The following is an 11,874-nucleotide window of genomic DNA, read 5'->3' as shown; positions in this document are numbered from 1 at the left end:
AGAGGGTTATCCAAGTAGCACTGCGGAAACAAAATTATCAAAATCAAACTACATATGGTGTGTCTTCATGTGTAATTTTACATCAGTTCACACTATATATTTTGAAGGTGTGCTTTAAGTACAATGTAAAATAATGTACAAGGGAAAACAAGACTGAGTATATTTAATGCTTATTCCCTATATTTTTGCATTTTAAAAATAAAAATTCAGTAAAATCTATAGGAGTATGTCAAGGCTGTATGTTGTCACCTTGCTTTTTTAACTTATATGCAGAGTACATCATGTGAAAAGCTGAACTGGATGAAGCACAAGCTGGAATCAAGATTGCATGGAAAAATATCAATAACCTCAGATATGCAGATGACATCATCCTTATGACAGAAAGCAAAGAGGAATTAAAGAGCCTCTTGATGAAACTGAAAGAGGAGAGTGAAAATGCTGGCTTAAAACTCAACATTCAAAAAACTAAGATCATGGCATCTGGTCCCATCACTTCATGGAAAATAGAAGGGGAAACAATGACAGACTTTATTTTGTTGGGCTCCAAAATTACTGCAGATGGTGACTGCAGTCAAGAAATTAAAAGACACTTGTCCCTTGGAAGAAAAGCTATGACCAACCTGGACAGCATATTAAAAAGCAGAGACATTGCTTTGCTGACAAAGGGCCATCTAGACAAAGCTATTGTTTTTCCAGTAGTCGTGTGTAGATGTGAGAGTTGGATTATAAAGAAAGCTGAGCACCAAAGAGCTGATGTTTTTGAAATGTGTTGTTGGAGAAGATTCTTGAGTATCCCCTGGACAGCAAGGAGATCAAATCAGTCTGTCCTAAAGGAAATCAGTCCTGAATATTCGTTGGAAGGACTGATGCTGAAGCTGAAACTCCAATACTTTGTCCACCTGATGCGAAGAACTGACTCACTGGAAAAGACTCTGATGGTGGGAAAAATTGAAGGCAGGAGGAGAAGGGGATGACAGAGGATGAGATGGTTGGATGGTATCACTGACTCAATATACATGAGTTTGAGCAAGCTCCAGTAGTTGCTTATGGACAGGGAATCCTGGTACGCTGTAGTCCATGGGGCCCTAAAGAGTCAGACATGACTGAGTGACTGAACTGGACTGAACTGATAGTCTATAGCGGAAACTATTTTGTTGGGACCACAATTCAAAATATGACAGTTTCATCTTTTAAAAACTATGGATATATGTTTATTCATATTTATATCCATGGATATAAATCAAAGTATGAAAATTAGCCAGGGTAAAAAGCAGTAAATAATAGAACTGCTATGATACAGGAAAATAAAACCCTACAAATGTAGACTAAAGAAGCAATAATTGACTAATATTCCTATGCTATATTAAACTAACTTTAAGTCACTTATCTCTTGCAGCCATAAAATATTCTCAACCATACATAGTTTAGAGCAAACGAGTCTCCGTTTGCCCAAGAGGGCCCCAGCTTATGCTGATGTCCCCAAACGATTGTCAGCATCCTCAGAACTGTCCCAGTTTGGACAGTAAATTATATGGTCACACTAACAATACTCAGGAACCTTGACTTTTTACTCTAACCTTGCCTATTATAAATCATAAAATCTTTTTACTCTTCATATTCTTCTCTAAGGCAGTTTATTTATATGAAATAGTAGAAATTGTTTCATAGTTAACTTAAAAAAAAGTAGCACCATGGTGTTTCAGAAGATAAAAGGTAAGTATAAGGTGACGGTTACCTCTTTCTACCAGAGTTCCTCTTTCTGAGAGTGCCTCCTTGTTTGGCCCACAAAAATGTATTACAACCATCACTTTCCACTGTACCAGGTTTCTTGGAAGGAGAATGTGGTGGGCCATAATTCATGAGAGATGATGCTTAGAAACTGTTTAACTATCAACAAAATGTCCCTCATCAGAAGCATTAGAGACATGCTTCTGTCCAATTTAAATATCTGAAATTTTTATAACAAAGTAATTTCTTTGGACAAAGTCAGTTTTCTCCTCTAAGTCCAGCTATGGCGTGGTCAGAGTCTTCAACAGTTTTTATTAGGCACTCAACATTCCTTTCTCCTCTGTTTATTTTTTTGGAACTCTGCATACATTCAGGTTGTTAAATTTTTCAAATATAATTCAAAGAAAGATGACCTTACCATCTAATCCAGGTACAGATTTTGATCGGTCCAAGCTAGCAGCCTGTGGTCTTTTCTGGATGACTTATGGGGTTCAGGGATGACCTCATTTAGTACAAATGGAACATTACAGACTATGCTTGGTTGACCGGCTTCAACCTCAGTAGGTATGTGTAGCTGTCTCTCTCTTTTCTACAGAAAATAAACAAAACATCACATGGTTACAAATATCAGAAGACATCACATTGCTCCCATATAGGAATCAGCATCATAATAAAATGAATACTGAGGAAGACAGAGTGGAGACATGGAAAAAACTGGGTCCATAGTAACATTATTAAGACTTATCCACTTCTGAACTTTCAGTTATAGACATAATAAACACACTCTAGTTTAAAGAGATTTGAATCAAAGATTTTGTTACTTGCATTCAAAAGCACGCACATGAATACAGTGCTTGAGGAGGCATACACGACTGATGAGAGCTAACACGGAAGATGAGACTGTCTTAGCAAGTGGCAGCAATATCAGCCCAACTGGTCAAGCCCAAACTCTAGAAATTACCTTTGGCTTTTAAGAATTTCTCACTTCAAATCTACTAGAAAAGTGTGTCTCTTTGCCTCCAACATATTCTGCGTTCCATCTACTTTTCTTAACATCCATTTCATCACATGTATCCTGCAGTTTGTTCCTGGGACATTTCCACATGCATGTAAATGGTCTCCCACTACCACCATTAACCCAATCCAGTTGTTCTCATCCATATCACTGAACTAATTTCAAAACCTTTTCATGGCTTCCCATCAAACTGGAGATAAAAGTTGTATTTTTTAAAATAAACCAGGACACAGATTCTTTTCAAGACCTGCAAGCCACTGCTGCGACCTCTTTTCTTTTCCCAACATTTGTTCTATCTCTATTGTCTGGCCTCATCACTGGTTTGCTTAAACTCATTCCTGCCCTAGGGCCTTTACACTCTTTTCTCTCCCTAGAATGCTTTTTCCATGGCTTTCCATGGCTAGCTCCTTCTCATCCTCCAAGTTTTTGCTTAAATACTATCTCTTTCAAGAAACAATTCTTGATCACTTCATGTTTCAGCCGATGACTCTACCCTGATCACAGTATCCCATGTATTTCTTTTACTGCATGTGTCCAAATCTAATTATTTTCTTATTTATATTATTTTATTTGCTTATTATGGTCTGTCCATTTCTTAAAGAGATCAGCTCCATTAAGAGAGGAATCTTAGTGGTTATGTCTACCTAAGACACTGACTTATTACAGAAGACAACTGGCTATGGCAGGTTTAGAACCTGGCTGTAAATTCTTTGATACTCTTTCCACTGAGAGGTAAGATCTATGTTCCTGGCTCTTAAATCTGGGAAAGCTTTAATGAATAAGATACAGTGGAAGGGATGCTTTGTGACTTTCGAGAGTAAGTCCTGAAAGCACATGCAGCTTCTGCCTTGTTTGCTGGGAATGCTCACACACAGATCCTTGTGCTGTCACATAAGAAATCCATTACTTATGGACTACCATGCTTGAGGGGCCACACATGGGAGTGTTGGTAAATAATCTAAGCCGATCCCTTTCTTTAGCGATCCCAACCCAAGACTCAGGTATGTGAGTAAAGAGTCTATCTTGCAAGTAGATCCTTCAGCATCAGGCGATTCAGTCCTCATTTAAGTCATCCCAGGAAAAGCCCTGGAAACTATAAAATCACAGAGCAAAGCAGAGCTGTTCTGGTGGTGCCTGTTCTGACTCCTGATGTGTGTAATCAATAAACACAAGAAAATGACTGTTTTATGCCACTAACTTCTCAGAATGTCTTTTAACATTAAGATGTTTTCCAATGTAACAATAGGCATCTGGAGCAAAGGCCCACCGAATTTTGAAAAATATTTGTTGAATGAGGTTGATCAGCTACCTTGTAGGAACACTCCTCCAGGGACCTGGGTTCTAGTCCAAGTTCCATTACTAATATATTTTCTAACCTTAGGAAATCTCATCTATAGGTCTCAAGTTCCTTCTATGTACATTGAGGTGATCTGACTAGTTTAACTCTTACGTACTTGCCACTGAATTCTTAATCTATAAGTGAAAACTAAGGGTTTCAACAATAATGAAAAAGATAAATAGCCAGAATTAGGGGCTCTGTCTTCTCGGCATTAAAATGAGCTTAAAAGGGTGTGCTCCTTAGAGTTCTCAGCATGAAAGGGAGGAGGAAGCGATTTGTTAATTTGACAATTGACTGACTTCTTGAATCTTTATATTCCCAAGGATACTATGTCTGTGTCTTTAAAGTCAAATCACATCGGGATGAAGGCCTCAATGGACAGATGGATTAATTAGATGGGAGATAGGAAGAAACTGCAAACAAATGGCTTCTGAAGGCTCCCATTTTCTAACTAAACCATTTTCTTGTTTCTTTCTACTGAACTGACTTCAGAACTCAGAGGACGGGACTATGGCAGCAGCAAAAATGTGGTAGAAAGATTACTGGGTCTGGGGGCTATCCCTGAACCTGGAAAGCTGTGAGCAGTCACCACTTGGACCTTCTGCTATTGAGGAGGAGGATGGTGACTCCTCTCTGCTCTTCATTAGGAAATGAGGTGTCTTTCCCAGGGCACACAGAATAGAAAATGGAAATAGGATAAGAACATGGGTCTCCCGATTTGTAATCCAAGTGTCATAGTGTTGCCCCAAGCACCCAACTGCACGTCTCATACATCACTCAACAGAGGTATCAGGTTCTGCAAGAGGGGAAGCACAGATAGCCAGGTATGAGGGATGTGAGCCCATCTACCTTTGGAATGTCTGTGAGACTCTTCACTAAGAATAGATTTTTGAGTATGATTAGATGAGGATTCTAGAGACTAAAAAAGAATTCCTGGGAAAGATCATTCTCCTGATGAGTAGGAGTAGGTAGGGTGATAGTCTTAACTTGTAGATTTTTTAATTGCTGTGGTTTAGACCCACTTGAACATGGACGAAGCACATTCCAGGAAATAGAACTAAGAATATGGTAAGGGGGGCAATATTAAAATTTTATTAAGCAAATGGCTCAGCTTACCTCTCTGTCATGTATTGTTTAGCGTTCCCTAACATTCCTTTGGCTAATGTTATATGTATTCTCTGTATCTTTCTAATCCAAGCACAACCATAGTCAATCAGTTCAGTTCAATTCAGTCACTAAGTTGTGTCCGACTCTTTGCAACCCCATGAACTGCAGCACGCCAGGCCTCCCTGTCCATCACCAACTCCCGGAGTTCACCAAAACCCACGTCCATCGAGTCAGTGATGCCATCCAGCCATCTCATCCTCTGTTGTTCCCTTTTCCTCCTGCCCCCAATCCCTCCCACCATCAGAGTCTTTTCCAATCAGTCCTGGAATGTGAAGTCAAGTGGGCCTTAAGAAAGCATCGCTACGAACAAAACTAGTGGAGGTGATGGAATTCCAGTTGAGCTATTTCAAATCCTAAAAGATGATGCTGTGAAAGTGCTGCACTCAATATGCCAGCAAATTTGGAAAACTCAGCAGTGGCCACAGGACTGGAAAAGGTCAGTTTTCATTCCAATCCCAAAGAAAGGAAATGCCAAAGAATGCTCAAACCATAGCCAATAGATTAGAGCTATTTTAAGAGACCAGAAATATTTTCTGTCACTGCACACAAACTCCTCAGAGAGACAAAGTGATTTTGAATATGGCCTAATGTTCAGGAATCAAATACTTTCCAAGTGTATCCTCCTATAAAAACATAAGGTCAAATATGTGTCCAAGTTGGTGATATTTTAATAAAGTCACACCAGGGCTTCCCATGTGCCTCAGATGGTAAAGAATCTGCCTGCAATGCAGGACACCCGGGTTTTATCCTTATGTAGGGAAGATTCCCTAGAGAAGGGAATGGCAACCCACACTAGTATTCCTGCCTGTTGAATTCCATGGACAGAGGAGCCTGGTGGGCTACAGTCCATGGGGTTGCAAAGAGTCCGACATGACTGGGCAACTAACACTTTCTGTTTCACACAATCTGACACAAAACCCAGGCTACTATTTCTGTGGTTCAATGTCCTTTGCACTACAGTACAATGCTTTTAGGAATTCTATCTAATAATGATCCAATGGCTTATAGTGAAAACAGGGTAGAATAGCTATAAGAAATAAAACAAGCGGCAGTAACGTTATATGATATGATTCTGTTTCATGTCACCTGCTTGAGTTTAAGTGCATTTTATAGAAGGACCTATTATAGTACAGAACACACAAAAATATTTTCCTCTTAGGCCTGCTGATTTATATCATTTCTTTAAACATAAAAATGGAAAAAAAATAAAAAGAATTAGTTATAATTTAAAGTACTATAAACATAAGTGATTATTACCATTAGTGGTTTCAGTGTATCTATAAAATTCTGATTTCCTTTCAAGGCAAATAAATTAGTAGAAGACGGATGTTTATTGGAAACAACTGAACAAGTATTCCACATGATCACTTTAGCTAAAATAAATTTAACTCTAATCAATCCCCTCCTGTTCAAACAGAACAGATTAGAAATCAGAATGCTAGTAAAAGATACCATCATGTATAGAAAAAAAAAAAAAAAAAGCACTGCATGTGAAATGTAGTTTATTGCTTTTGTGAGGAGTAGCCCAGCCACAATGAGGCAGGGAGGAAAAGAGGACCAAACAAATGTATGATGGAAAACACACAGCCCACCATCCTCTTTTCCCACATCGATACAGACATTACAAATTAATCACAGAGCTCTTTTGGTGTTGGAATCCTTCTGCAAAAGCAATCCAGACTACTACAGTGGCCAACTGGACTTGACATATGAGGATAACACCAATCTGCAGAAAGCTGGATTCTAGTCTCAGACTGGAAATTAAGATACCAGTGTTCTAGATCTAGCTTAGCCACTGATCTACTCTGTACTCCGGACTAATTTCTTCCCTTTTCTGGGTATCAGCTGCTCCCCAGAGGTAACAACTGTCAACATTTATTGCCTATGCTAGAATCACCAAACTTTTTTTTTTTCCTCTCCCCCAGAAGGGATCTTATATATTAGTTGACTTGCTAAGCCACTGATGGAAAGGATGTGGGTGGCAGGGAGTGTTTCCCTGTTACTTTTGTAAAGTTAATTTAAATTCACAGTCAAATAAAAGTACAATAATGCCATCTCAAATTATTACCACTTGCTTTCTCTCCTATTGTAGCTTGTTTAACTCTAGCCATTGCAGCACTGTTAAGAGAATTCCTTGGGGGCATCTCAGAATGATGCAATAGATCCTGAGCAAATCTTGAAGCCTGGGTTGTGTAACTTTTTTCAAATAGCTTCTCCTCTAGGATACTACCTGTTACAGACATGTCTATCCCTGTGTTCTGTGCTCTCAGATCCTAAAAAGAACACTAGAGTATACTGTGGAATCAGTGACAACTAAATTATTTTTCTCTTGTAAATCTAAAGTATGATTCTTGGAAACTGGAAGCCAATCCATGGAAGTCTTTTTGGTGAGAGGTTATACAGAGATGGGATTTGGGCAGCGATGTTGCTTCATGTTCAAGATGAGGTTGTTGTTCAGTTGCTCAGGCATGTCTGAGTCTCTGCGGTCCCCTGGACTGCAGCATGCTGGGCTTTCCTGTCAATCACCAACTCCCGGAGCTTGCTCAAACTTGTGTCCATTGAGTCGGTGATGTCATCCAACCTTTAGTTCCCTGTCGTCCCCTTCTCCTGTCCTCAGCCTTTCCCAGCACCCATTTCCAATGAGTCAGTTCTTTGCATCAGGTGGCCAGAGTATTGGGGCTTCAGCATCAGTCCTTCTAATGAATACTCAGGGTTGATTTCCTTTAGGATTGACTGGTTTGACCTCCTTGCAGTCTAAGGGACTCTCAAGAGTCTTATCCAACAACACAGTTCAAAAGTATCAATTCTTTGGCACTCAGCCTTCTTTATGGTCCAACTCTCACATCCACACATGACTACTGGAAAAACCATAGCTTTGACTAGATGGACCTTTGTTGGTAAAGTAATGTCTCTGTTTTTTAATACACTGTCTAGGATTGTCATAGCTTTTCTTCCAAGGAGCAGGTGTCTTTTTATTTCATGGCTGCGGTCACCTACTGCAGTGATTTTGGAGCCCAAGAAAATAAAGTCTGTCACTGTTTCCATTGTTTCCCCATCTATTTGCCATGAAGTGATGGGACAGGATGCCATGATCTTCATTTTTTGAATGTTGAGCTTTAAGCCAGTTTTTTCACTCCCCTTTTTTACCTTCAACAAGAGGCTCTTTAGTTCCTCTTCCCTTTCTACAATAAGGCTGGTGTCATCTGCATATCTGAGGTTATGATATTCTCCCAGCAATCAAGGCAAAGCTAAATGTCCAAGTAAGCACAAAACAGAGGCCACTTAAAACACTGAGCTATTTGCCTAGGTTCTAACTGTATAGTTTTCATTTCAAGCTTAACTGAGGCTCTGAGGGGTTTCATTACCCATTCCTGGATACTCTCAATTCTCTGCAACCATATCACACAGTGTCCTTTATTTTAGCCTGCTCCTGGCAGCCTAATCACATTCTGTTTAATGAGGGAAGCAGGATGGAGTAGCTTGAACTAAGAGATCTCTGAAATCATGTTCATGAATTTATACTTGTTTATTTTCATTAGAATGAATCCTATTTTGGCCCTGAAGCTAACTTGATGTCACACAACTTTCTTTTGGGAATTTTCTCTGCCCACAGCCTCATCCTTCTTGGCCATTCCTCTGGGTTTTTTTTTTTTTTTTTTGCATATAATTGAATGTTGTGTGACCCCTCACCTCAATGTCCATTTTGGGGTTCCCTTTGGTTGCAGTTTTCCCAGCATCATCAGCTTCCTCTATGCCTTCCTCTTTTCCATCTCTGCTGCTCTATCCTAGAACCCTTTCTCTGAAAAATTTATCAATGCAAACTTAGCCCTCCATGTACTCACAATGTCTCCTGAAGATAGACACATTTCTAAGAATCTCTCTTAATGTATCTATCTCAAGTAGTTTTCCAAAGTTATTAAAGACAGTGGCTGTGGGTTGGAATCCCTTCCTCCATCAATTACTATGCAGTAATAGTAACTGATGGATTTGATAGTAATAGATGGATATGCAGCTGTGGAGACGTTACTTAATCTTTCTGAAACTCAGTTCCTTCATATGAAAAAGAAAGTTCTATCAGATCCTACATAAACTTCCTTTGTGCAGATCCTCAGATACAATAGTCAATAAATGTCATTATTGGTGCCATCATTATCATCACCATCCTTGGCTTGGCATGCCTTTGCCCTGCTTCTAATGCTTCTTCCAGGTTACAACACAGCTCCATCACTACCTCTGTGGAGCTTTCCTTGATCTTTCCTTCTTTGCTGTTTAGCCACTAAGTCATGTCTGACTATTTGGCAACCTCATGGATTGTAACCAGCCAGGCTCCTCTGTCCATGGGATTTCCCAGGCAAGAAGATTGGATTGGGTGGCCATCTCCTTTCCCAGGGGGGCCTTCCTGATCTAGGGGTCAGATCCACATCTCCTGCATTGGCAGGTGGCTTCTTTACCACTGAGCCACCTGGAAAGCCCCTTTCCTCCCTTCACCTTTATTAAAGTTATTGTAACATTCAACACATGCAAAGTAATACTTTATATATATATTTCTTGCATGTATCTTTCTGTCCACAAAAGTATTTGTGGGGGAAAACATACAAATAAAAATATGTATGCAAAATATCTTATATTTCATATGTGTTTTTTTCCTCCACAAAGGTGAGATCCTTAAAAGCAAGAAAGTTGTGCTTGAAATCTCTTTCATCCTCAAAACAGTTCAAAGTACTTCTGATTTTGTCTCCTACACATATCTCAAATCCTGCTCTCTTGACTCTTGACCTTCACTCAGATGAATAATTATGATGGCAACTAATGGTTATACAAGTGTTTCCAAATAGGTGCTCATATCTATTTACATAGAGGAAGTTAGAAGGACAGAAAGAAGTTAAATGCCCTAGAATCTTAGCTCACCATTTACCAGCTTCAAAGTCTCCCATAGGAAATCTTGTTCTGAGGTAACCATTTCCTAGCTGGATAACTCTATTAAATATATAACCCCCACTTCTCATTCAGCTAAAGTCCATTTTTCAACAACTTATATAATTGTTATTGCAGAATCTTAAACTCTTCAGGCTAAGTCTCATCCTTTATCCCTGTGATATCCCTCCAGACACTTGAAATCAATGATTTTATCTCCATTTATTCTTCCTTTGAACCTGAGCAATGCAGCCAAGTCTATCAGATTGCAGCAGAAATAATTAGAATGGCTGGGGAAGTGTAACAGGGAAATATTTCAGGCAGGGACAAAAAGAGTCAGTCTCCTCAGCAGGGAGATGGAGAGAACGAAGTGCTATTTGATACGACAGAGGAATCTAAATGATATGCCATAGGGCATCTAATTGGGTGTTCCTTGCTACCTGGTCCTGTTGCCTACCCAGAAGGGGACAGCAAATGAAATTAGCAGGGCCTAAATTTAAAGAAGATCAAAGGAAATCCTTCTCTACACAATGTGCAATTATCCACTACTGCAGGATATTATTGAGGCAAATTGAAGCAAAAAGAATTTGGAAAAGGATTAGGTGCTTATATGAATAAGAACAGCTTGTGCAGTTACTAGCAAGAATAACAATTACATGGCCAATTAATCCCCTGGTGTCAGGGTATGCAGTGAGCTCAAGCTGGGGTCAGAGAATGAACTGCCTATAGAATAGTACAGTAGTATTCAATTTTCTAGGTGCATTATTGAATTTTCCTTTGGCTAACTCCTCTGAAAAATCTAAGGGAAAACACTTCATTTGGTAAAGAGTGAATTGCTTCAGGTTTGGGTTTTACAATCTGGGTCAGAAATAGAAATGGCTTCTGTGAAATTTCCTTGTAAAGATGTGGCACCAAAATCCTGAAATGACTTTAAAAAAAATGGCAGCATGGAAAAGACCACACACTAGTTGTCTAAGGACCTGGGTTTCTAGTCCTGTTTCATATCATTGACTAGCTTGGTGACATCACCTACCTTAGTGAACCTCAGTTTCCTTGTTGACAAAATGTCAGGCATTTTCCTAGCTATCTATGTAAAATATAACCCTTGTTTTTCAGGCCTCACTCCGTAGGTGGGCACTGTCAAGAATAAATTGATTCTTAAATTTATGTGGAATCAAGAGATGAGTCTTTATAAAGCATATGAAAGTAGTGAAATATTTGTGCTTCAGGTGCCCATGAGAAGAATGTCTGACTCTCACATACATAACTGGGGGACCATGTATCCTACTGTTGATAGTTACCCCCCATCTACATATGCCATGGGGTCACTGATGCTGAAAACCCTCTCACACAAAGATCTGAGCTAGCTCTTTGCTCCCTAAATGCCTACAACCACCTTTTCCTCAAGTCTCTACAGCATGAGAAGCCTACCCTTAGATTCACATGAAATCTACATGGGACAACTTTTCTCATTGATTTCCTTGGCCAAGTGTCCTCAGGGTGAAGTCAAAGACAACGTGTACCTATGAGGAAATTTTGGGAAGTGAGGACATGGTTTTATCTTTATGCACATCTTTCTTTTCATTCTGCTTTCCCACTCACATGACCAAAAGAATACAATGAGGGGAGAAATTCAAACTAGGAATGGTATTGAGGAAAGGGGCTGCCTATGCTACAGAAAAAGGTATATATTTTGGAAAAAAAGATACAG

This window comes from Oryx dammah, unplaced genomic scaffold, assembly GCF_014754425.2.
Source record: "Oryx dammah isolate SB20612 unplaced genomic scaffold, SCBI_Odam_1.1 HiC_scaffold_5, whole genome shotgun sequence".
NCBI classification, from domain to species: Eukaryota; Metazoa; Chordata; class Mammalia; order Artiodactyla; family Bovidae; genus Oryx; species Oryx dammah.
Note: the sequence above shows the minus strand (reverse complement) of the source record.